The sequence below is a fragment of the Balaenoptera borealis genome (genome assembly GCF_965194805.1).
Source record: "Balaenoptera borealis genome assembly, chromosome: 16".
Taxonomy (NCBI): domain Eukaryota; kingdom Metazoa; phylum Chordata; class Mammalia; order Artiodactyla; family Balaenopteridae; genus Balaenoptera; species Balaenoptera borealis.
The window spans coordinates 61440702-61468404 of record NC_138872.1 but is presented as its reverse complement, the minus strand read 5'-3'; the positions used below and the strand labels follow the sequence as shown (position 1 = coordinate 61468404).

The following is a 27703-nucleotide window of genomic DNA, read 5'->3' as shown; positions in this document are numbered from 1 at the left end:
TATAAACATAAGTAAGCAAGATAAAGGGCATTATCTTAACATGTAATCTTGCATTTTCAATACTGAAGTGAGAAGGATGATTTTTTTGGTTTTGTTTTACGTGTTCTTGCCCTTATTCTCAACACATCTTAATTAGAAGCTGTTATTGTGCAAAGCACCTTATCCCCAAGTCTAAAGCTCATGGTGTTCTTGGACCTGAAGTTTCTGCCTGCCTTACACTTCATTTATCCAGGTGGTTACAAGGTTTTTAAGCCTCATTTCAAAGTCAAGGATAAAAGCACTCCATAATTTTTCTTTCTCCAAAAGGCTATGCAGAGGACAGAGCCTGGGGAGAGGGAAAATGCTACCATAATGTAATTATTTTTGCAGTTGGCCGGTCAGAAGGCGCCACTGCCCAGATTGAGTGATGTAGGAGGAACACTCTCACGTTGATTCGTACATATGGTTAGGATATTAAGAAGCAGCAAAATTCCCATTTGGGGTGAGGGAGTGCGGAGCCTGTGATCTAACAGACAGTCTACTACTGGTCCTAGGATGTAGGACTTAAAATACTCTGTGTATATTTTGGGGAAATGTTTTTTTTTTTAATTTAATTTTTATTAAAAATAGAAATATAAAACATTAGAACACAACCATATCAATGAAATCAAAGTCTCCCTCCCACCTTGGTCTCCCATTACTCTTCCCACGGACAACCAGTGTTCATGGTTTCTTATGTATTTTTTAATAAATTTTCTATGCATTACAAGCATATGTATGTCAGTATATCCTTTTTTTAACATAAAAGGGATAAAACTAAGCACACTGTTCTGTATATTGCATTTTTCACTTACTCACTATTTCCAAATAAATAATGCAGATCTACCTTAATCTCTTTCTTTCCTCAAATAGGTGTATACTGTCATCTATAAAATGGGACAGTCTTGACTGGCTTTAAAAATTTAACAGCACTTCTGTTGATGAATATTTAGGTTGTTTCCAGTCTTTCTCTTTTATGAACAATGTTGCTATAAACCTCTTTGTGCATATACCTTAATGCGGTGGTCCCCCACCCAGTCGGCCGTGGACCAGTATCAGATCTCGGCCTGTTAGGAACCAGGAGGGGGTGGTGAGCGGCGGCGAGCGAGCGAAGCTTCATCGCTCCCCATCGCTCACATTGCCGCCTGAACCACCGCTGGCCTTACCGTCTGAACCGTCACCCCCCCACCCCGTCCGTGGAAAAATTGTCTTCCACGAAACCCGTCCCTGGTGCCAAAAAGGTTGGGGACCGCTATCTTAATGCATTTCTGCAAGGATAAATGTCGGGGAAGGTAAATTCCTGGTAGATCATAGGATTTGTATCTTACAGTTTGTATTGTTGGGGCTAACTTGCCTTCCCAGAGGCTGCCCTGCTTTGCACACTTCGGTCAAGCTCTCCTCAATAACACCATCTATTATAAATATCTTTATATTTTCCAGCCTGTGAGGCGAAAATTAGGGTCTCATTGTTACTTTAATCTGCATTTCTTTAATTATGAGAGAGGTTAGGGATCTTTTCATATGTTAATGAGCCATTCGATTTTTTTTTTTTTTGTCCCTCCTGTGAACTGCTTGCTGTGTCCTTTGCTGATTTTTCTACTGGGACCTAGGCCATTTTGTATTTCTTTGAAAGAGCACTGATTCGATGAAAGAAATTGATCCTTCTATCACTGGTGGTGCAGAAGTATTTTTCTTTCAGCTTATTATTTTTCTTTTGACTTTATTTATTATGGTTGGGCAGAATCTATTTGTCCTGATTTATTCAAATTTCCATAATTGTTCCTAAAGGACAGCTGGTCCTTTGGATCTTGCACCTAATGTCTTCTTAGTTCTTTGATTCATTCATTCAACAAATATTTATTGAGTTCTTAGTATGTGTCAGGCATCGTTTTAGGTTCTGGAAAGACGAATAAAATAATCACAAACCTTTGTCCTCTAGGGGCTAGTGAGGAAAGTGAGATAGTCAAAAAGGAAGAAAAGTAAAATAACTTGAATGTTCAATGATGATAAATGCTAAGGAGAAAATAAAGCAAGTGAAAGGAATCAAGATCTCATGGGGTTGGGGGGGTAGGTAGGGTGACAGTTACAAATTTTGAATTTTCAAAACCTTATTTTGAAGGTGCCATTTGATTAAAGATGTGAATGGGACAAGGAAATGAGCCACATGACTATCTGGGAGAAAAGCATTCGGCTAGGAAAACAGCAAGTGCAAAGGGAGCATGGTAGGAACAGCAAAGTAGTCAGTAGGAATTGAGGTCAGAGATGTACTGGGGAGGAGGGCAGATCGTTGGTCATTGTCACTGTGAGTGTAGGAGGTGGGAGACCAGTGTGGAGGCCACGGTTCTAATCCAGGTAATAAATGATGGTTGCTTGGACCAAGGTGGTAGCAGGGGAGGGTTGAGAAGAGGTGGGATTCTGGATGTATCGTGGAGGAGGAGCAGATGGGCTCTAGTGAAGGATGTATGTGGGATATGACAGAAAGGGAGAGCTAAGGGTGGCTTCAGTTTTGGTCTGAGAAATGGAAGATGGTGTCTGCATTTACTGAGACCGGGAAGGGAGAGATTTAGAGGCACATGATCAAAAGTCCAGTTTTGGACATGTTACGTTTTAAATGCCCATTAGGTCATCAAGAGCAGAGGTTGAATAAGCAGTTGAATATATGGTTCTGAAGTTCAGGAGAGAGTTCTAGGCTGGTAATAAAATTTGGGAGTCTTTAGCTTAGAGATACTGTTTAAAGTCATGAGGATGAAAGCACTAGAAAATGAACCTAGATAGAAAATAGAAAAGTGGCAAGAAAACCAGGAGTATGTGGTGTCATGGCCAATAGGCTCTGATACCTAAGGTGAATAAGAGGCAAGCATAGGAAATTGTGTAACAGGCAGAGGGACCAGCGTGTGCAAAGGCCAGGAGTGAGGAAAAGCATTGTCTAGATCAGGATTGTAAACTGAGGGTTGGCAGACCTCATTTGGCCCACTGATATCTTTTGGTTGGCTCATCCAGTTTTTTGTTTGTTTGTTTTAGTGGAATTAGTTGCCAGCATTTGAAAATAGGGAAATTTCACATTTCAAACAAATTCGGAAACCTGTCATCTCTTGAATAATGTGTATTTCACAACACTGGCTCACATTCCCCCAGAGGCAAGAACTGGCCATTGCTAAGTGGCTGCTGCCCACTTAGAAAGCATTATGTGGTTTGCTGCAGGAGCCCGCTAGCCTGCCTCATTCATTTGAGTTCCAGGTGCAAAAAGCTATGTCCTTCAGCTTATAAACTGGAACTTCTTTCAGTCTGGGCTCCTCCTCACCCCACCCCAGGACCAGATGTGGTGGCTTCCGTTGGGAGCACCTCCAGGCTGGGGATACATCCTGATTCTGTGACTCACTGTGCCTTCTGCGTCAGTCCTGTAATTAAGGTGACTGACTGTCCGGGTTGACCCAGAACTGTGGGGTTTCCCAGGATATGGGACTTTCTGTGCTAACACCGGGAAGGACCCAGGCAAACCAGGACAAGTTGGTCCCCCATCACTCTAAACCCACCTGGCCCTCAAAGTTGAATGGTAGACATCAAAAATCCTCATGTTTTTCCCTAAGATACTGACATGCTCTTTAAAACTGCTAAAGGTGAAACTTGAGAGAGAAAAAAAGACTAGCATTTGAAATCAAATTTTTATAGTAGTGAGAAATTACAGACAAGCCTTGATGATGATGATGATCATGATTATGATTACTACAGTTATAATAATGATAGATGACACTACATGCCAGACCCTGGACTAAGCATTTTGCATGCATTCACTCACTTCACGAAAGGAGAAGCCCCATGAGGTAAGGACTGTTCTCCCCCAGTGCAGGTGGAGAAGTTGAGTCTGTCAGTGTAAGGTCACAGGGCTAGTAAGTGACAGAGCCAGGATACAAACCCAGGTCTGTGTGTCTCTGAAGTCTGCACGATTTTGATCAGTGTCAAAAATCCAAACAGAGACTTCTTTAGGCGGCTGCCGTTGTCTGGCTTGGTCGCATGCTGGACAAAGCACCTACCCCACAGTCCTCCAGGTCAAAACTCCCCAGCAAAGGCTACCCTGTGCCTCAGAAGTCAGCACCCAGCGAGCCTGGATGAAAAGCCACCTCCTTCCACAGCGTTCTAGTTAGCTTGTTTTATGCCGAGTGGCTTAATATCCTGGCAACACAAGCCCTGGCATTTTATTTCCCCTGTTTTCTGAAATTTGCAACCAAATGAGAAGCGGTTTGGGCTTCTGATTATCTAAACCCCCTCATCTGCAAAGCAGAGATAGGATCAGAGTTAGCCCACGTGGCAGCTGCTCTCTTTCATGGATGTGGATTTAATTAGGCTTCTGTGTCACACAGGCTTGGGAGAGCTGTCCCTTCTGTTGAGCTGATGGAAGTTTACTTCCTTCCTCTCCTCCTGGGTTCCACAGTGGGTGGGGAGAAGGAAACTGTTTTTCTTATTCTCTGAAGCTGAGCTGTGAGTCCCAAGGATGGGCCTCTGAGCTTTTTCTTTTGTGCAAGTCATTTGACAATTTACATAGAAGTCAAAGTCATGTGCAAGACCAGTCAGAGATAACAGGGGCCTGAACGCCCCTTTCATGCTCCTTTTGGGGATTCTGACATCACTGGAAGTCCAGGGAGTCTATCAGACCCCTCTGGTGAAAAATATGCTCCAAATGGCTTCAACACTTTGATTCTACCCACCTCCTCTTTTGTACCCAAAACCTTGGGCCTCTGCAGCAGACACATCCCCCAGCCCCCAACTTTCTTTCCTTCACTTGCCTAAGTTCCACTCGCGCTTCAAGAAATGCCGCTTTTCCAAGGAAACCATTCCCAATCCTTTCAACTAGGTTAAACTCTTCTGTTTCCTGGCCCCATGGCACACACTGTAGCTACCTTCCCTTAATACCCTTCCCAGCTATAATTTGCTTAATGTCTCTCTCCTAGTCTAGAAAGCTCTATCCAAGAATAATTTTCAAAAAGTTAAAAACATGACTTTCATGCAAATATCAATTGAACACATGTCAAGATTTTATTTCTCTTTAACAAAGGAATTGGTAAAAAAAAAAAAAAACAAAAAACAAAGGAATTGGTAAAAAGGTAAAAACGTATTCAAAGAGCATTTTGAAGAACTGGGTATTTATAGGCATTTTGAAAAAAAAAACGTTTGAATAAGATTGCTAGGTTAGATGCAAAACTGAGTAATGTCCTGTAGGATAAGAAAACTGTAACCTCTAGGGCTGCCTTTTCAACGGCACAGAAATCTACAAGGTGACATGTAACTTCATAGTATTTGGTCTCTAATCAAAGAAAAAAATAGCAAAACCAACACAGATGCATTCTCTAAGAGAATTAAATAAATCTTGAGTGAGCAGAACTGTTAAACAGTGCTCCGTAATGATATTGAGAACACAGGCTATGTTTTTTGACCTTATTTCTAAATTTTAGATAATTTTTCTTAACAGCCCCTTTTGTGGTGGTGGTGTATCATCTAACCCAGCACTCAGCATTGGATTTTTACTGTGATCAGGATCCAGTGGAGACTTGTGAATTGCTTACTGACACAAAAGAATACTATGTAGCAAATTAACTTGAAGCCTGTACTAGTCAGCTCAGGCCGCTAGACTGGAAGGTTTAAACAACAGAAATTTATTTTCTCACAGTTCTAGAGGCGAGAAGTCCAAGATCAAGGTTCCTGTGATTTGGTTCTGGTGAGAGGTCTCTTCCTGGCTTGCAGAGAGCTGCCTTAGTGCTATGTCCTCACTTGGACTTTCCTCTGTGTACATACACACAGAGAGAGCTCGCTGGTGCCTCTTCCTATAAGGACACTAGTCCTATTGTATCAGGGCTCCACCTTTATGACCTCATTTAATCTTAATTACCTCCTTATTCCGAGAACAGCCACACTGGGAGTTAGGGCTTCAACATATGTATTTTGGGAGGATACATACATTCGGTCCATAACAAAGCCCAATTTTGAATGGAATCAGGTGTGAGTCAGGTTTATTCACTTTTATACATGACAGACCTTCAAGTCTTTTCCTTGTTCTGCATAAACTATGCAGGCGTCATCATTCAGCTGGTGCCTATCCCATGACTATTATCACTCTTTCTTCTGGATATACACAAGTTTGTAGAGGTCAGTATTAAGCAGTGCAATAAAGCTTTTCTCTTCTTATGTGGGACCCAGTAATATCTACTGGCTAAAACAGTGTAGCAAATATCTGTCATTTCTGTCCACTTATCCATCCTCCCTCCCTCTGTTATCAAATGTTCCTTTATTGTCTGAAGCACCACAACTTCCCTGCTCTCAATCCATGTGATTCAGAAGGAGTTTACTCTGTTCTTACTTCCAGCAGTAGCCAAGAGATTCAGGCATAGCCAATCAGAGTATACAACCCCCAAACCTGATTGGTTTATGGCTGGACATGTGATTTGACCTGGGACAATCCAAGTCTTAACTAGGACTTTTTCTGTAGCTACCAAGAAACAGTCTTTGTCTTTTCTTTCAGGGATGCTCAGCTTTTATAACATAAACCTGAAGGAGCTAGTGGCCATTTGTGCAGCCTTGTGATGATATCTGAGAATGAAGCTATTGAATGCTGGCTTCCCCCAATACCACCAACACAACTTGCTGATAAGACAAAGTTGATTTTTACCACTAGAGGAGAGAGCACTACCTTGATAGAATCTTAGTAGCATCTCAGAGGAGCGAGGACAAAATGGAGATATTTATTGAGATTTTGAAGTCGATTTAAGGTGAATCTCTAATGTGGGGACTTTGTTAGAATTAGTAAGGATTGTGATGTAATAATTTAGGATTGGTAGACACAGCAGGATGAGAAATTCGAGATAATGGGGTTCAAAGAGTCTTGGGTATAAACTGTTTAATGCTTTCTATTGAAGAATTGATGGGTCTTTCATGAAGTTCCTTGAATGAATAATAAAGTTCCTTGCAACTTTTATCTTGCTGGGTAAGAGTTTTCTGGAACAGTAAAATTAGGTCGATGAAGACAGGAAAATAGTCAAGTCATGATAACGTAGACAGTAAGCTGTGGCTATAGGTGGTGGAAGGCAGAAGGATGAAAGAAATGATTCCTGTTGGCATTTAAATTTCTGGGGGGGGGCATAAATTAGAGCTTTGGGATTAATATAGACATACAACTATATATAAAATAGATAACCAACAAGAACCAACTGTATAGCACAAGGAACTATACTCAATATTTTGTAATAACCTATAAAGGGAAAAGAACCTGAAAAAAAAGATATATTTATGTATAACTGAATCACTTTGCTGTACACCTGAAATTACCACAACATGATACGTCAATGATATTTCAATAAAAATAAATAAAATAAATTTCTGAATCCAGAAATACTGAAGCCAAAATATGGGTGATTGAATCACTTTCTCTTTGCATTAGAATTACACATTTGGGGCTTCCCTGGTGGCGCAGTGGTTGAGAATCTGCCTGCCAATGCAGGGGACACGGGTTCAAGCCCTGGTCTGGGAGGATCCCACATGCCGCGGAGCAACTAGGCCCGTGAGCCACAACTACTGAGCCTGCGCGTCTGGAGCCTGTGCTCCGCAACAAGAGAGGCCGCGATAGTGAGAGGCCTGCGCACCGCGATGAAGAGAGGCCCCCGCTCGCCGCAACTAGAGAAAGCCCTCGCACAGAAACGAAGACCCAACACAGCCAAAAATAAATTAATTAATTAATTTAAAAAACAAATCTTTAAAAGAAGAATTACACGTGTGCATCCTTTACCATGCAACCACAACACCTCCTAATAAAAAATGTGGATTCTATTTCTCAGCCCCACTGATGTTGGGCTAGTCACATGACTGGTCTTGGCCAACAGAATGTGAGCAGGAGTGATGGCTGCCAGTTCCAAGCAGAGACCCTAGAGCATTCGTATTTCTACTACCCATTTTAAGCTCCGGTGATCAGCCATGAGATTATCCTCCCCAAGTTGCCACTGTGGTTTCTGCAGGGCCCCAGAGTGAAGACCCATGGAGTCGTCAGAACCAACCAGACGTCCTGAATCCAATCTGGTTCAACCATGTCCAACCTGTATCTACCAAAAAGTTGCCCCATGAACCTATGAGAAAGAAAAACAAAGATTTGTTGTTGAAAGCTACTGAGATATGGAAGTTGTTTGTTACACATTAATAAGTGACTGACATTCAGAGTTTACCCTTGGACTTTTAGGTATATGATCCAATAGATTCTTCATATTGCTCGAATCAATTGGAGTTGGAGTTTTGTTATTTATTAACTAGAAGAGTTTTCTCCATTAGTGTGTTTTTATGACCTTGTATCACTTTTTGGCTCACAGGAGCCTCTGTGACACCCCGGGTCTTTCTCAGAGAAATCACAGCCAAGCCTGATCCTCTCCATTCTCTTCTTGAGCAATCGATTTTTTAAAAAAATAAATTTGTTTATTTATTTATTTATGGCTGTGTTGGGTCTTCGGTTCTGTGCGAGGGCTTTCTCCAGTTCCGGAGAGCGGGGGCCACTCTTCATCGCGGTGCGCGGGCCTCTCACTGTCGCGGCCTCTCCCATTGCGGAGCCCAGGCTTCAGACGTGCAGGCTCAGTAGCTGTGGCTCACGGGCCTAGCCGCTCTGTGGCATGTGGGATCTTCCCAGACCAGGGCTCGAACCCATGTCCCCTGCATTGGCAGGCAGATTCTCAACCACTGCGCCACCAGGGAAGCCCCTGAGCAATTGATTTTTTAAAAGCAATATCTATCCCTGTTAATGCTTATCTTTTGGCTTGTGCCCAATGTTTCAGTCTAGTGAGATCTTTCTCAGTTTGATTCTTTCACTCTGGGGCTTAGCTGTCTCATTCAGCATTTTGTCAAACACAAATTGGATCAGCGGGGCCACGAGAGCCTCCTCCAAGCCCTTGATTTCTCTGTAACGATCTTGCAGTGTTGCACTAAAGACCAACCTCAAGACTGACCCCAGACCACACAAATGATCATCATTTAGACCAGGTATTCTAGATGAAGCCCATAGGACAGAAATATCTTTCAGCCTTTTTTTTTTTTCCACCTTAATGATCTGAGAGAAGTTGAAATCAGGAGATATTATGTAGCAGCTGCCTGAAACACTATCTTCCCAGATAATATTTTCCAAATCTACTGCAATGGAGTGACCCACTTTTCAAGCCAGTGGGTTGGAATCTGTAAATCTCCTGAAAAAAATAAAATTGCCCAGCTCTTGAGTTCTAGTCCTGCCCATGATGTAAAGCAGTTGACCTTGAGTGAGTCACTGATAGCTTTCCTCTGACTCTCTGTTACCATAACTTAGATAGCATTTGTAAAGACCTCTTAAAGTTCAAAAGACCAAGGCAGATATAAACGTATCAATTTATTCAAACCTATCTTTGTCCCCCTAGACTGTTTATGTACAAGGATTTAAAAAATCTGGGGAATATACTTCATATCACGGTTTCTGTAATACGTCCCCGGATCCAGCAGTTCACTGTGTTGTAATTTTCCATTAGCTTGTGAATTTGTCCTGCTTATCCCTGGGCTTTTTGAGAGAAAGAATCAAGTTGATCTTGTTATCAAAATACCTGACATTGTTTCTGGCACATAGTGGGCACTCAGTAAGTATTTGCTTGGTTGAATAAATAGAAGTTGTCCTGAAGTTTTGTGTGTATGTGTGTGTTTCTGCATGTATCTGTGTGTGTTTGTGTTGGAACAGCTGGATGATGTTCATCATTTGCCTGAAGCACTGGATAATGTTAAATTTAAATTAAAATATACTCTTGGGTGACTACATCTTCAATTTCATGGTTGATTCCTTTGTGACTGACTTATTAAGCTAAACCAGGAGTTGAAAGCTAAAATACCTTGAGGGGCCAGAAAGGAAACATAATAAACCAGGATGGTTAGGTACAACTGAAAAGTATCCAGTATCTTCATGGCAATGGATACCCAGCATTGCTAGATATTCTCTTTTTTCAGAGTAGGATTTTAGTTTTAAAATGTGCTTTTAATAAATGCAAAAACTCCTGATTTAAAAATTTTTTAGAATTCAGAAGTGCTAAAACATAATTTCTAAAATATTATATGGGCCAAATAAAATATATCTGCAGCCTAGAGCCAACTCACAAGCCATCAGTCTGAGAAAGGGAGTTAAATGTTCTACACCCGTAATTGTATCTTAGTTTGCAATGAATATTTAATTTACAATGAACAACCTTGGGTAATAACAGATACCGTGTTTACTGTTGAATAGTACAAATCCTATAAAATTGATAGAGATTCAATTTAGGCCCAATTTTGAGGCCTGAGTTTAGATTTTAGTGTGCCTACATCACAAAGGGTTTCCCAGATAACACTTTACAGAAAAGATTATGGAATTAAAGATCAATTTTCAGCAATTTGCACTAGTATTTTACTAAATAAAATAGATATCTTGAGTCAGTTGTCTCCAGATAATTGATCTCCATTATGGTTGAAATAATGGAAGGTCTGTCACCCTTGAAAAGCTCCCTATCACACCCCCTGACCTTGCCCCACCATGTTCTCAATGGTTAAACATTAATATTCATAGAGGGAGATGGGTCTCTTAACTGCTTCTAGCTTTCAGCTCATCAATTATTGTTCTTGGTTTATGCCACTCAGTTTAGTAACTACTAGTCAAGCATGTCAAAATTCTCTTATGTATTTGCCAAGGTAGAAACCTGGAATCTCTCCTTGGAAAAACGACGACGTAATCAAACCCTACAACTTCCAACAAGCAGAAATCCATCTGAGGGTTTCATTTTATTAACCATTAATTGAAAAACATATTTAATATTCATGCCTAATTGACCCTAGATACCAAATTTATCAAGCATCGTATAGCATTCTTTTTTAAAGTACAAGAAGATATTCAAATAACTGCAAGTAATGTCTAAAAGGACCACTGTATCTAGGATGTTGCCTCCCTACGAGAATTAAGAAAGAGAGAATTATAGGTTCCTGAGAATGAGAACTCCAGTGAGGAGAGAAGTGGTGGGAGAGGAAAGACAGAGTGGAAGTGACTGGAGTAAAAAAGGTAGGGTGCTCTCCCACAGCAGGGATCTGATCTTTATGCAATACCTGTCAATTTATAGAGAAGGGTGGGGGTGCTCGATTGAGGATGGTTTCAAGACCATGCACTGATTCTGAGGGATGGAGTGCTGTAATTGATTAGTAATGTCTGCTACAGGTATAGGAAGAAGAAATGGCACTACACATGTACTGTAAAATAAATAAAACTGAATATTTACATAGGATTATCATAAGTTCCAATTTGCCTGGAGCAGTCTCAGTTTATGCCTGTCGTAAATCAGTTAATCCCTGTTAGTTATGCACAGTATCCCTCTATTTTCAAGAGTGTCCTAGTCTGGATGGTAAGTTATCTATAGCCACTCAGGAAAGATTCTTGCATAATTTTTATTAGTTTATTTTGTTCACTCAAGAAATATTCCTAAATCTTTTCTGTTAGGCCCTGATCATTAATTATTAGCCACCACCTTCTTTTTTGGGGCCAGGGTTTCCTCAATATTCTGCTCAAAATATCTCAACACAACACAGCCTTTATTTCTTTAGACACAAGCATGATTCCACACTTCCCATCTAAAGCACTCTCTGGTATATTCTGGAACACAGCCATGAGATCACACTCCTCAGCCACTCCTGGTATCTCTGATAATTCTCCCTTTCTACCTTCCCAAAATAGCTACTGAAAAAAAAATCTCTCTTCTGAATGAAGTTCCTTTGTATTTCTGCCATACCAGGTATCCTATGTCAAATAATGTTGATCTCCATAAAGCCCAGATTAGCCAAAGACTAAGGAAGATATATACCTCAGATTTTTTTCACAGCAGATTCCTGGGAGTTTAAAATCTTGGATTCTGTCTGGATTTTCCAGCTCGTTTCCCAAGGGCAGAGCCTGGGTCCTCTAACAAAAACACCCATCACAACTGAGGATCTTAGCTGGATTTGCTCTCATGGACATACCAGTCAATTTACTTGCTGTAACCAGGCTTGAAGAGAAGCCAGATTTCTCAGCGTCAGCAATATTAACATCTTGGGCTGGATAATTCTTGGTTTGTTGTCTGTGTATTTTTGGATAGTTAGCAGCATCTCTGGCTCTACGCACCAGGTGCTACTAGCGCTCCCTCTCCCCCGGTTGTGACAACAGAAATTTCTCCAGACATTGCCGAACATCCCCTGGAGGCGAGGCAAAATTGTTACCTGTTGAGAAATACTGGGATAGGCGCTCTGAATTTCAAGACAAATAAACCACACTTTCTGGTCTTGAGCAAGTCATATGACCAAGTATGTTACAAAACTGTAAGTGCCCTGTTAAGAATTTGGCAAAAGTATTGTGGGAGCCAAAGAATGAGGATGAGTTTCTTCTTGGAAGAAGAAGCTCAAATGAGCTTTACAGAGGATGTGCCTTTGGGGCTTCAGGTGATCATTCAGTATTCCCCAGGTGGGAGAGAAAGGAAGGACATTCCAAGTAGAGGAATAGCCTGTGCAAAGGGGCTGAGATATGAAGGCAAATAGCATACTTGAAACAGAGTAAGAAGTTTAGAGGGAATGGAGTGATGGATACACTGGGGAGAGAGGGATTCAGGGATAGGACGGGGACCTAGATTTAAGTCTGATTTGGAAACTTGCTAGGACATGGATCTGGAGTTCATTAACTGGGCAGCAGGGAATCACAGAAGGCTAATAAAAGGAATATGGCCAGATCTGGGCTTTAGAGCGATCACATGAGTGTTGGTTGGAGGCAGGACATCAAGGTTAACGACATTGTCTTTGGAATCAGGCTGCCCTGGGCTGGGATCTTGCTTCACCGTCGAGTAGCATGTGGGACCTTGGGCAAAGCATTTCTTTTCCCTAAACCCCTGTTTCTTCCTCTGCAAAATGAAGATGATAATCCTACCTACCCACTGGGTTGTTGTGAGGATTAAACAAATTAATCCATGTAATGTGCTTAAAGTATCTGGATGTAATTGAAACTCATTAAATAATTATTCTTTTAAGATTGCCAGGTGGGGTGGGAGTTTGAGACTGAAGGCAGGGAGACCAGTTTAGAGGAGGTAATGAAACATGATGGGGACATGAGCTAGCACAATGATTGGGTGATGGAGAGGAGATTAATTAGCTCCCACCTGAACTGAGTTGACTCAAGAAATTGACATTCTCCAGGGTCCCAGCAGCAAGACATCCAGTTCTCCAAACAGATGCCCCATCCCTGGGGTTCCTACCACATCCAGCTCTGGACAGTCCTCTGCAGAAATTTTCTACCACCTACAACGTCCCTGACAATGTGAGCCTGTCATCTGAGAAAGAGTTAATTCAATGAGGATCCATAGGTGGAGGGTACATCTTCATCTCATTCTGCCTTGTCTGTATTTTCCTGCTCTTTTCTGCAGCCCACCTTCTGTTCTGAGGAAGAAGGGCTACAAATGACCTGCTTCAGGACCAAATAACAGTTTAATAAAGTGGAGATTCATTAAGACAGTGCTGATCGTGACTGCAGTCTCCAGAATGGAGAAACAGCCCAGAGGATTTCGATTCTCTACCAGTTTTCTAACCTCAGTTTACAAAGCAGAATCAAGTTCTGGAAACCACAGAACAGAATGAAATAATGAAACTACTGGCTTTTAATCACTGGTGGAATCATGAGGAGTTAGTAGACCTCTAACATTATCATTTGGTACTCTCTTTTAAAGAGGCGTTTCTATATCAGTGACACATAGCCTGATGTGATTGCTGTTTCCTTTCACTGTCGAAATGTATTCATCCAAAGGTATTTTTTAAAAACAAACTATGTGCCATGACAGTGCCAGGTATTGGGAAAACAGTGATAAACAAGACCAACCTAGCCCTTGTTCTTGTGGAGCTTAACTTCAGGGAGAGCCAGACAACTAAGAAAGAACTACTAAGAAAAAATTCATGGCAGTTACTAAAAAAGGAAACGAGCCAACTGCTCTTTATGTAGCTAAAGGAAATGGATCCCAATTTTACACGATTCTCCGGGTTTTTTTTTTTCTTTCAGATCATAAACGTTATGAAGCAGACAGACAATTTTGTATCCACCTCTGGCAGTTTGGGGAATTCACTTAAATTGATTGAGTCATGGGTTAATAACCCAGAGTTATTATCACTTTCTTACATATCTAGGAAATCAGGGTTCAGGGGTAGAAAAGAGAAACATTCTTTGTTTTAGTTTTTCCATAGTTAGATGAAGTTTGGTTTCTTAGGACATTTTGGAAGAACTTTAGTAATGATATTAAAGTAGGGGCTAGGAGTGTGGGCCCTGAAGTCATATACTTGGGTCCAAATCTGGGCTCTACCACTTGCTAGCTGCATAACTTTGGAAGGCTCGTTCACCTTACCATGTATCAGTTTGTAAAATGGGATAATAACCTACTTCTTAGAGCTGTTGGGAGAATTGAATGAGATGATACATATAAAGGCTTAGCAAAGTGTCTGACACATATCGCATATTTAAAAAAATAATATAGCAAAGAAAGGAGGTGTGTTATATTGCCAGGTGGGTGGAGATTACTGAACTGGTCTCTGAGGAGCAGCAACTGGGCAGCAGGGAGAGTAGGTTCAAATGCAGCTTTGCTAGCTCCTAGCAATATGAGCATGGATGATTCAGTTCCCCTTGCTCAACCTCAACTTCCTCCTCTGCAAAATAGGGATAATAATGACCATCTTCCGAAGCTGTAGTGAGGATATCAAGAAATGTACGTAAAGCATCTAATACGGAGGCTAATACATATCACAATCCTCAGTACATGCTAAGGATCACCATCATCATCATCATCATCATCATCATCATCATCATCATCATCATCACCATCGTCGTCATTATCATCATCATCACCATTATTAGAGTCAATCGTTGTTTTTGCTGTTTTGCATGCTTTATCCATTCCCATCTGCCTTCGGTTGTGTTGCCTAGAAGTAGAATTTGCAATAGAGTTTCTTATGCAAATGGTTTATTGAGGGATTGCTCTCAGGACAAACCTGTAATGGAGTTTCAAGGAATCAGGAGAGGCTGGAAGAGGAAAGGATGCGAAGAAGTGTTTCCAAGTGATGTCTAGCCTTAGCGAGCTTCTGCAGGCAGCTCTGGTGCATTGTAGCACAGAGTTTGCCCTATCCAGAGGCCAGGGAGCTGGGCTTTATACCCCAATATCAATCAGTCATTGGTCGCTGGCCATTCCCAGAAGAAGGACCTAATTTCCCAGGCATGCCTGGTGAGAAGGCTCCTATCAGTAGCAAGGGGATCCTCCAGAGAAGGATGCAGGAAGAGCTGTTAACATCCAGCATCACCGCAGCTGGGAGATGGAGGCACAGGCCTTGTGCCGAGGGTCTGGTTGGGACCCCAATAGCATCCACTGTACTTTTCCTTTCCAATACACTTTGAATTTCTTCTGGGAGCCCTCTCTCCTACTCTCAGTCTGACCCCAGCTCCAAGGAGAGGCTTGTGACCTGGGACCTGGCCAAAGAGATTATGAGATTTGCCTGCCCACAGTGATTGGTTCAGGGATGATCATGTGATTTCATGAGAGCCAGTAGAACACAAGGAAACTTTTGCTAGGAATGCTGGGAGAGAGCTATTTTCTACAGATAATGCTAACAATTATAGGGTTATAAGCTAGACCAGCCAGGGACCAAACATGGGGTCTGAGAATGAAGATAGCCCAGTGGATGGTAGAGTCAAGTGACAGAAATAAGGTCCCTGGATCAAGACATGCTTAAAGTTTACTCTCCCCTTGCACTTTCAAGTTACGTGAGTCCACTTTTTCCCTTTTGCTTAGTTCTATGAGCTAGGAGTTCCGGGTACCTGCAACACAGAGTCCTGACTGATATCATTATCGTAATGGACCCAGGAGCACTGTGTAAATTAGAAGCAGTCTATCAACTTATAGGATTATTGTTGTTGTGTAAATAAAGTTCTCTTTTGACTGCGTGAGCAGAGCCTTCCAAGCCAGGACAGCTTTCCAGGTTAGATTTTCATTGTCTCAGCCAGAGAAGAGGCACATTAGGCGACTCAGAGGGTACCAGTGCTGCCCATACCTCTGAGAAAGAGATTTTCCTGCCAGCTTTCCCTAGCAGCCGAGGACCAGGTGCTGGCAAAGTGACCTTCAAACAAAGTGGCCATTGCAAGGCTGACAGCCCAAACCAAGCCAGAGGAAGGCACAGAAACACTTTACAAGGAGAGGTAGGCAAAAGTAGAGGGGGGCAGGCAAATGGGTGATGTTAATGGATATTTTTGAGACAAACTGAGGCATATTAAAAATTTTAATAGTTTGAGCAAAAATCTATGTGAATCTGCCAGTGCCAAACAGGAAGTGGTTAGGTGTACCCCACCACAGGAGCTAGGGGAATGATATTTATAGAGAAAGGTTGGAAGTAATGCAAAGAAATGATTTGATTGGCTAAAGCTTAAGGGGTTGCTTTATTGGGAGAAACCTAGTTGGCTGTTTGTGATTGGTTGTCCTTAGGTATCAGTTTCTTAACCTTGACAGATTTCAGGCTTAGGTTTTGGTTTGCTTAGTTTGGCTACTAAGGCATTAAAGCCACCTCAGTCTTTTGACCTCCTTGTTTAATTAATTTAAAAACATGGACAGAAGCAGTTCACTAACAACCACCGAAAACCCTTTTAATCCACACAAAGACACCTACTGATAAGGCAAAATACATTAACCTTATTCACGGTTATTAACATTTTTTAAAAGTTTATTGTATTTTTATTTCCACTTCTTACTCTTTTTTTTTAAAAAAAAAACTTATTCTATACTAATATAATATGCACTTGGATTGCCCACTGACCTCATATCACAAGTTCTCAACACTGGATGCAGTCAGAGAAAGAACACTTGGAAAAATTTGTGAAAAAAAAAAAAGGTGTTTTAAGAGACATCAACACATTTCCGTTAGACTGAGCTTGGTCTAGCTCAGTCTGGACAAAAAGAACATCTTTTCTTTTTTTTTTTTTTTTTAATAAATTTATTTATTTTATTTTATTATTTATTTTTGGCCGCATTGGGTCTTTGTTGCTGCACGCGGGCTTTCTCCAGTTGCAGCGAGCAGGGGCTACTCTTCGTTGCGGTGCACAGGCTTCTCATTGTGGTGGCTTCTCTTGTTGCAGAGCACGGGCTCTAGGCACGTGGGCTTCAGTAGTTGTGGCACACGGGCTCAGTACTTGTGGCTCGCGGGCTCTAGAGCACAGGCTCAGTAGTTGTGGCGCCTGGACTTAGTTGCTCCACGGTATGTGGGATCTTCCTGGACCAGGACTCGAACCCGTGTCCCCTGCATTGGCAGGCGGATTCTTAACCACTGTGCCACCAGGGAATCCCAGAACATCTTTTCTATGAATCAAATTTGGAAACTTTGGAATGCCTGTTCTTTTCGTTGGAGGATTCTTCCAGCTTAAGGATGGGGAGGGCTCTAGCAGTTTGGGGGTGTTTAAGAGAATGAGAAGTCTAAAGCCACAAGGGGAAGACTTTTGAGGATAGCCATCCAGAACCAGTGGAGTGACACGTAAGGACAATGACAAGACAAGAAGTGACAGGAAAGAAAAGTGAACTTGTGGATGAGCCTATAGTATAGAGAGAAAGATGGGGGGGAGAAAAAAGTTGTGGAAATAAGTTTCAATAATATGGCTCCTACCTGCCCAGCTGATTTGGGCCAACTGGCCAACTGTGCTTGGCACTTAGTACCCCTAGCTGTGTTGGTGTAGCCAAGAGATATATTTTCCTCGAGCGGTATTTTTCAAAGTGCAGTTCAGGGACCACCTACACCAGCATGTCCTGGGAGGTGTGTTAAAAAGCTGATTCTTGTATTTCACTTACTGCTACTTAACCATTTCTGGGCATGGGACTAGGTGGCTGCCTTTTGTTTTTTTTTTTTACAGCTTTATTGAGGTATGATTGACTTACAATATCTTCACACATTAAAGTATACAGTTTGATGAGTTTGGACATTATGATGCATCTGTGAAATCATCACCACAATCAAGGTCATGAATATATGCATCACCTCCACAAGTTTCCTCATGCCCTTTTGTAATGCAGTCATCTCCATACCTTCCCCCTCCTCCCATCCCCAGGTTTCCATGGATCTGCTGTCTCTGTAGATTAGTTTGTAATTTTCTGGAATTTCAGGTAAGTGGATTCATAGCTTACCTACTCTTTATTGTTTGGTAACTTTCACTCATTTATCGATCCCTCTGATGAGAGACTGCTAAGATACTTCTATTTTGGGGCTATTATGTGTAAAGCTGCTTTGACCATATGTCTACAAGTCTTTGTATGGACATAAGCCTCAATTTCCCCTTGGTACATAGCTAGGAGTAGAATGGTTGGATCATACATTAGTCAAATGTTTAAACTTTTAAAAAACTGTCAGACTACATCCCAAAGTGCTTGTAACTTTTTACATTCTCAGCATCAGTATATGGGAGTTCTAGTTCCTCCAAATCTTCACAAAAACTTGGTGAGTTTCATCTTTTACATTTAGCCATTCTAGTATGAGTGAAGTGTTATCTCAGTGTGAATTATTTTATATTTCCCTAGTGACTAATAATATGGAGCAATTTTTTGTGTGCTTGTTTACCTTCTATATATCTTCTTTGGTGAACTGTTGGTTCAAGTATTTATATTGGGTTGTTTGTCTTATTATTCAGTGGTAGGAGTCCTTTGTGTACTCTAGATAGAAGTCCTTTGTCATATATATGTTTGCAAGTGTTTTCTCCCAATCTGCAACTTCCTTTTCATTTTCATAGACTTGCTTTGGCATCTTTGTCAAAAATCAATTGACCATATATGTGTGGGTCTATTTCTGGACTCTTTATTCTGTTCCATTGATCTTTGTGTCTGTCCTTTGGCCAGTACCATGCCATCTTGATAACTACAGCTTTATAATAAGTACTGAAGTCTCGTACTGCAAGTTCTCCAACTTTGTTCCTCTTTTCCAAAGTTACTTTAGCAATTCTAAGTCCTTTGTATTTCCACATGAATTTCAGAAGTGGCTGTTCAATTTTTACAAATAAAAGCCTCCTGGGATTTTGAATAAATTTGTATTGACTCTATAGATCAATTTGAGAGTTGACACCTTACCAATATTGTCTTCCAATTCACAAACACTGTATCTCTATTTAGATGTTCTTCAATTTCTCTCATCAATGTTTGGTGATTTGTTGTATGTAGACCTTGCACAACTTTAGTCAAATTTATCCCTAAGAATTTAATATTTTTGGTGCTATTGTAAACAGTACTGTTTTAAAAATATTAACTTCCATTTATTAATTACCAGTGTACAGAAACAAAATTTATTTCCAAAACATATTGAGCTAATATCTAGAAACCATGTTAAGCTGACCTATTAGTTCTAGTAGCTTTTTGGTAGATTCTATAAAATTTGTCTTGTAAATGATCATGTCTGTGAATAAAGAGTTTTGCCTTTCCCTGTCCAATATGGCTTCTTTTCATTTACTTTTCCTTGTCTTATTTCACTGCTAGAACCTCTGGAGCTATGGTGAACAGAAGTAGTACAGGCAGACACACAGCTGACTCCTGATTTTGAGCAGAAAGCATAGGCTTTTTTTACCATTAAGTATGGCGCTAGCTGTAGGTTTTTCATGGATGCCTTTTATCAGGTTGATGAAATTCCATTCTGTCCTAGTTTTCAGAGATTTTATGCTGAATGGATGTTTGTTTTTATACACAGTTTTTCTGTGTCTATTACTAAAGTGATCATACTTTTTTTCTTATAGGTTGCTCTTACCATGAGTTTCATATATTGATTTTTATATGTTAAACCAAGTTTGTATTCCTGAGACAAACCTCACATAGTTATGATTATCTCTTTTAAAAATATTAGCTTTGGGGCTTCCCTCGTGGCACAGTGGTTGGGAGTCTGCCTGTTGGTGAGGGGGACACGGGTTCGGGCCCTAGTCCGGGAGGATCCAGCATGCCGTGGAGCAGCTGGGCCCTCGGGTCGCGGCTGCTGAGCCTGCGCTCTGGAGCCCGTGAGCCGCAGCTGCTGAGCCCACGTGCCATGGCTGCTGAGGCCCGCGCGCCTGGAGCCTGTGCTCCGTAGCCGGAGAGGGGGCTGCTGCGGTGAGAAGCCCGTGCACCACGGGGGGGGGTGGCCCCCCGCTCGCCACGGCCGGAGGGGGCCCGCGTGCAGCAAGGAAGACCCAGTGCAGCCAAAAATAAATAAGTAAATTTATTTTAAAAATATAATAGAAAAATAAAAATGTTAGCTTTGATTTGCAGAAATTTTGCTAGGAATTTTTGCGTCTATGTACGTGAGGGATATTGGTCTGTAGTTTACTTCTAATGTACTTTTCCGGTTTTAGAATCAGGGTAATGTTGACCTTATAGAATGAACTGAGAAGTATTTCTTCCTCTTCAGTTTTTTCAAAAAGTTTTTGTAGAATTGGTATTATTTATTCCTTAAATGTTTGATGGAATTCACAAATGAATTCATCTAGGCAAGGAGTTTTCATTGTGGTGAGGTTTTTAAGCTATAAATTCAATTTCTTTAATAGACATAGGACTATTCAGATCTTCTGTTTCTTTTCAAATGAGCTTTGGTAGTTTGTGGTTTTTAAGGAATTTGCCCATTTCATCAACAAGTTGTTGATTATACTGGCATAAAGGTGTTCATAATATTCCCTTATTATCCCTTTAATGTTTGTAAGACCAATAGTGGTGTCCCCTCTCTCACTTCTGATACTGGTAATTTACATCTTCTTTTTTTATCCTGATCAATTTGACTAGAAGTTTATTAATTTTATTGATCTTTTCAAAGAACTTGTTTTTAGTTTTAATATATATATTTTCTATTTCATTGATTTCTATTCTTTTCTTTATTACATTTCTTCTTCTGCTTTTTTGGATTTAATTTGATCTTCCCTTTATAGCTTAAGTGAAAGCTTAGGTCACTGATTTGAGTTCTTTCTTCTCTTCTAATATAGGTGTTTAGTGCTATTAATTTCACTCCAAGCTCCTTTAGCTGTATCCTACAGATTCAGATATTTTATATTTTTCTTTTATTTAGTTCAAGATATTAACTAAATTTTTTGACCAATTTGCTATTTAGAAGTTTTCTATTTAGTTTCCAAATACGTAGGATTTCCCAGGTATCTTTTTGTTATTGATTCTTAATTTAATTCTACTGTGGTCAGAGAACATAGTTTACATCAAAGTTATTGAGGCTTTTTTAATGGCCAGGAGTATGGTCTATCATGATAAATATTCTATGTATATTTGAAAAGAATGTGTATTCTGCTCTTGTTGGCTGGAGTGTTATATAAATGTCTATTTGGTCATATTGTTTGAAAGTGTTATCCTAGTTAATCTATTCTGTGTTCTTGCTGATTTTCTGTCTACTTGTTCTATCAGTCATTGGGTAGGAACTTTTGAACTCTTCCACTGTATTTGAGTACTTTGTTTCCTCTTTTTGTCCTATCAGTTTTCATTTCATGTATTTTGAAGCTGTGTTGTCAGTTGCATACACTTCTAGTATTTTTATGAATTGACCCCTTTATCACTATGATAAAGTGATACTTTGTGATACTCTCCTTTTTCCTTGGTAATATTCTTTGGTTAATATTATTATAGAAACTCAAGCTTTTTTTTGGTTACTGTTAGCCTTGTATATCTTTTCCATCCTTTTACTGTTATACTATTTGAGTATTTTCTTTAAAGAAGTTTCATGTAGTTAGGCTTTAGTGAGATTTTGCTTCTTTTTCTAATCTGATATTCTCTACCTTATAATTGAGTTGCTTAACCCATTTATGTTAAACAGGATTATTTACATAGTTGAAGTCAAGTCTTCCATATTGCTATTGGTTTGCTATTTACTTCCTCTTGTTTCTATTGTTCTGCCTTCTTCTGGTTTAGTTGAGTTTTCTTTATGCTTCCATTTTGTCTCTTTGTTGGCTTGTTAGCTATAATATTTTGGGTTTTCTTTTTAATGGTTGCTTTCATTTTATAATATATATCTTTAGCTTATCACAGCTTATCTTCATGTAATATTATGCCACTTCTATATAAGAATCTAACTATATTTTCATCTCCTTGGTACCCACTTTTGTGCTATTTTTGTCATATATTATACTTCTATATATGTTTTGACTTCCATGATATATTCTTATTATTTTTGCTTTAAACAGTCAGCTGTCTTTTAAGGAGTTTTTTTTTTTTTTTTAAAAAGAAAAAGTCTTACATATTTACCTACACATTTACTATTTCTCATACTCTTCATTCTTTTCTACAGATTCAAATCTTCTGGTATCACTTTCATTTTGCCTGAAGGAATTCTTTAACATTTCTTGGGCTATGAATCTGGTAATGAATTCTTTCAGTCTTTGTGTGTGTGAAAAAAATATTTTATTTAAAAAAATGTTTTACCTTTACTTTCAAAATTTATTTTCACTGTGTATAGAATTCAAGATTGACAGGTTTTTTTTGTTTTGTTTTGTTTTTTAATATTTAAGGATGTTGCTGAACTGTCTCTGGCTCGCATGGTTTCCAGTAAGAAGTCTGCCATCATAAATATCTTAGTTTCTCTGTGCATCTTTATTCTCTGATTACTTTACTTTTTTTTCTTTCTCACTGGTTTTCAGCATTTTGATTATAATATGAATTTGTATTATTTTCTTCATGACTCTCGTGTAAGTTTCATCATGCTTCTTGGATCTCTCTGTTTATAGTTTTCATCAAATTTAGAAATTTTTGTCATTACTTTTAAATATATATATATTTACCCCTACTTCCTTCTTGGGATTACAATTACATTTATTTAAGCCATTTGAAATTGTCCCACAGCATACTTATCTTCTGGGTTTTTGTCATTTTTTTTTTTTCTCTCTAGTTTCTATTGCTATGTCTTCAAGTTCACTAATCTTTTCCTTTGTAGTATCTAATCTGTATTTCATCTGATCCAGTGTATTTTTCATCTTAGAGATTTTTTTTTCCTTTCTAGAAGTGTGATTTGGGTCTTATCTTCTCTACTTAACATATTCAAGCTTTTCTTTCTTCTTGATCATATGGAATATAGTAATAATAGCTGCTTCATTTTCCTTGTCTACTTATTCTCTAATCTGTATCATTTCTGGGTCTCTTTCTACAGATTAATTATTTGCCTCATTATGGGACAGTTTTTTTCTACTCCCTTGCATGCCTGGAAATTTTTATTATTAGCCATTTTGAATTTTACCTTGTTGGATGCTGAGTAGTTTTGTAATCCTATAAATATTTTGGGATGTTGTTGTGGGACATGTTTAAGTTTGATACTTTCTAGTCTTGCTTTTTAAGTTTTGCTAAGAAGATCCTTTAATCCAGGGTTGACATTTCCAAAATAATAAGATGACACATTTTTTAGTACTTTGCCTCATATTCCATGAATTATGAGGTTTTTCTCTCCAGCTAGTAGAAACACAAACTGTTCCTGGACTTTTGTCATCTTTAGGGATTATTCTGGTGTTAAATTTTTGACAAGCCTCCAGGGTACTTTTAGGTCCACGTAAGTTGTGAATTTTGTCCTATGCAATTTGAGGATGCTGATAGAAACCAGTAGTGACTGGGCTCACGAGATTAGTCAGGAAAGAGGCATCTGCAAACTCATGGCTCTTTTCTGACCTGAGGAACCTCAAGTCTGTAGAAGTTTTTAAGAAATTTTTTTATTCTTTAATCAGAGAGGTGAGAAGGGAACGGGATTATATGCCATGTTGTTTCAAACAGGCTTCTGTTTTAAGCCGGGGTATTATATAGGCTTCATGAGTAAGCACATAAGGTGGCCTAGATAAGGCTGGAGTAAGCTATTCTCGCTGGTCAAGCCACCAATCCTTCCTGTTAAGCTCTTAAGACTCTGTGTTTAGATACTCTGGGAGTCTGGGTTTACTGGACACTCAGAAGCCAGAGGGAAGATTGTAGACTCAGAAATGCCATTATCAATGCATAAGATATCCAGCTGACGCACAGAAAGACTCCTGATTGTCTGGTAGACAGTGAGGGCAACCTCTAGAGGAATGGCTTTAGCCTGCTTAACTTGAAATTGAACCACATGTCAGCCAGGCCAGGGGATCACTTCCAGTTCCCCATTTAGCCATCAAATTCTGAGATCATTCCAAAAGACATTCTGTTCTCATCACCCCGCTCTTTCCACAGGTCTTAATCCACACAGAAACACCAGCTGATAAGGCTGTTGAACAGCTGATAAGGCATTATGTCATGTCAACTTTGAGTATTAGCATTCAAAAATTGATTGGAATTTTATTTGCAATTTATTAAAATTTATTTGATTCCACTAGAATGTAAGCTCCACAAAGGTAGGAATTCCATATGTTTTTCCTACTGCTGTATCCTCAGAAGCTGGGGTAATGCCTGGCATGTAGTAGATGCTTAATTAATATTATTGAATGGCTGAATTTTAAAAGTTACACAATAGTTCATGCTTGTCATTGCAAGTCAAATTATGCAAAGTAACATATAAGGAAATTCAGTGATTAAGCTCCCTCTACTCCAAACTTCTCTCCCTGAAAATTAGATTACCAATATTTACTTTTGGTATTTTATATAGTTTTTCATTTTTCACAAGCCTCAGACAGAGACATGGAAAATTATACACATTTATATTGTTTATTGTCTTATTTTTCTTCTTGTTGTTTTTCTTCATTTCCCCCCCTCCCCTTCTTGCTTTTTTACTTAATATATGATGATATAATGGTGTCCGTTTAAGCTGTTGGGTCTCAATTCTAACTGCACATTAAATCACTGTGGGAGTTTTCAAACCATTCCAAAGACTGGGCTCCTCCAAAACCAACTGAATCACTTTGGACAGTGGCATATTTAAAAGCTCTCTAGATGATTCTAATGCGCAGCCAGGGTTGAGAGCCCCTGATCTATCTCAGTACATACAAATGTAACTTATCCATTTGAATAGCTGCCTAACATTTCATAGTAAGGGTGCATCAAAACCTATTCATCTGCTTCTCCATTCATGCTCATTAGGTTGTTCCTGATTTCTTTCCCTTATGCTCTGTTGTTTGGTGCAGAAAGTTTAATTACTATACTATTTTCTCCAAGAGTTATACCTTTTATCATTTGATAGTCTGTCATCTGGGCAAATTTACGCTTTTGGTCTTGAATTGTATTCTATCTGATGATACTAGTACCACTCATGCTTTCAATGGTTGTTTTTGCATTTGCCTACTGTACCTTTACCTGTAGGTATATTCGCAAACTTTTATAGCCACTTGTTTTAGGCATAAACAGCATATAGCCGGAATTAAACCAAAAATTCTCATCTGAAAGCCTTTGCCTTTTTATAAGGATATTAGCATTTTAAATAAGAATCCAAAAAGACTGTAAAGTCTTCAAGCCTCAAACTAATGGACATCGTAGTGGAGTTTCAGGCAGCACGCCAGCCTGACAGATGAGCAGGATGACTGAGCCATCTTCACCTTCCCAGCCCTCTCAATTCCTGTGTATGCAGCTGTCACACAAGGCACTTCTTACTGCAAATGCAGATTCCAAATGTAAACTGTTTCCTTCTTAATTTTATCACTCTTCCCTCCTAATTTTCAAGAGGCTTAAATTATTAGCACTTGTCTAAACAATGCAGCTTCGCCTGATATCTCTGAGGACGTGTTGCCAATAACTTCCAAATGATGTCACCCCTGAAAGCACAACTTCAAACACCCATTCCATCATGGGCATTGTTCAGAAAGCGCCTGAATAATTCAGTGACCCACAGCCTCGATGCATTTATAAAAGTGCAAATTGTAAAGTAAATCAAAAACTTCATTTCCACGTCTGGAACTCTCAAAACTCTGTATATTCCCTGTGTACCAACACATCTCATCAGCGGGGGCGGGGAGAGGCAGAAATAGTCTCCTGTGGGAGCCGAAAGATCAAATTCCCTCCAGGAGCTCTTTTTCTCATATTCTCAGCAGCAAATTAGGCCTTTGGGGGGAATTATGACTCCCTGCCTCACCTTTCAGGAGCGTTCCACAGTAACATTTATTCTGAACAGATTATTTTAGTTAATTATCACCACCACTCTCTGAGGTAAGCACTGCTAGTTTCCAATTCTTCAGATGAGAAAACTGAGGCTCAGGGAAGTGATGTCACTTGCTCAGGTCACCCAGCAAGTTAGACGAAGAGTCTGGATTTGATCCCCGGTCTGTGTGGTGCCAGAGCCATGCCATTACCCCTTATGATAACCTGATTCAATGTAGCATGAAGGACCCATCATGATCAGGTCCCTGCCAACTTCTCTGGCCTAATCTGTCTAATCTAGCCCCCTAGCCCCCTCACAGCCCATGCTCCAGCCATACCTAATGTCCCCCTAATGTGCTTTGCTGTCTTACCCCTCCACGCCTTTGCTCACACTGTTCCCACTGAGCGGGAGTGACCACTGGACTCCATGCAGAATTCTATCACACCTCTCCTACACTTTACAGCATCCTGGGCATTCACATCTCCACACCTGCACCCCCGTATAGTGTGAGCTCTCTGAGGGCAGGGACTGTGTCTCACTCACCTCTGTATCTGATCACTTAGCACAGTGCCTGGCACACGGCAGATACTCAATAATAAATTGGACGTTCCCCCTCGGAACTTTTTTTCTCCCCACTCTGAAAAAAAATCAAGCCTTTTTGATCTGTCATTTCATTCCTCTTCAGACAAGTAGGAGACATATTTATTTCTATCACTTTATTGGTTTCCGTTTATTGGCTGTTGGCCTTGAACACTGGATTGTCTATAGCACCCACGAGCCCTTGGACACATTTAGGGTTCCTCTCCAGAAATGAGAGAGACCAGCAGGGTATATGTTTCCTGGAGCTGATTCTGAATGCTCTGCTTCCATGAGATTTAATCATATGCAAATGTCAAGGTGAATGAGTCTAGTGACCTAATGGACAGTATGATAACTCTAGTTAATAATACTGTATTGATTACTGGAAATTTGCTAAAAGAGTAGATTTCAGGTCCTCTACCACACACACACACACACACACACACACACACACACACAAGGTAACTGTGAGGAGATGAAATGTTAATTATCTTAGCTAGTGTAACCATTTCACTATGTATATGTATATGAAAGCATCATGTTATACACCTGAAGTATAAACAATTTTTATTTTTAAAAAATGAATGGATGGCTTTCATCAGCACCATCTTGGGCCAAGTTTCTTTTCCTCATCTCACTTTTTATGTGGTAGAAAGAAGAGCAACCCCGCATAGATCCTGTGCTAGGTGCCAGGTATTGGGGATACAGCCGTGATAAGTACGAATAGGAGCGTGCCCTCACAAAGTCTGCAGCAGGGCTCACAAACTTAAATGCCAACAGGGGCCAAGAAGGAAACTTTAGTGAGAGAGGTGGTCCAGGTGGAGACTGGGGCAAACTGGAGAAAGCAGCTGTGTTTCAAGGGGCAGCCTCTTCTCACTCCAGCCAACTGTTGCCATGTGGGAAATTCTAGTTTACTGCTATGAGAAATTTCAACTTTTCAAGACTACTTAGAAATCTGGATGTTTACATAAAATCTGAATTTTAGTGGCGGCCAATCATTCTAAAGTTTTTAAAAATCTTCATGATCCAACCAAAACTCATCTTTTGGCATGATCTTGCTTGATTTTGCCAGCTT

General features: G+C 40.0%; 1 long non-coding RNA gene across 1 annotated transcript; it reads right to left on the bottom strand.

The window, feature by feature from the left end:
• On the bottom strand, positions 1 to 27041 carry LOC309614505. Its single transcript, XR_014236204.1, has 2 exons — positions 5093 to 27041; positions 1 to 5057 (listed from the first exon to the last, which is right to left on the bottom strand). It is a non-coding gene; the product is annotated as an uncharacterized lncRNA (long non-coding RNA).
• Positions 27042 to 27703: the final 662 nt, after the last annotated feature.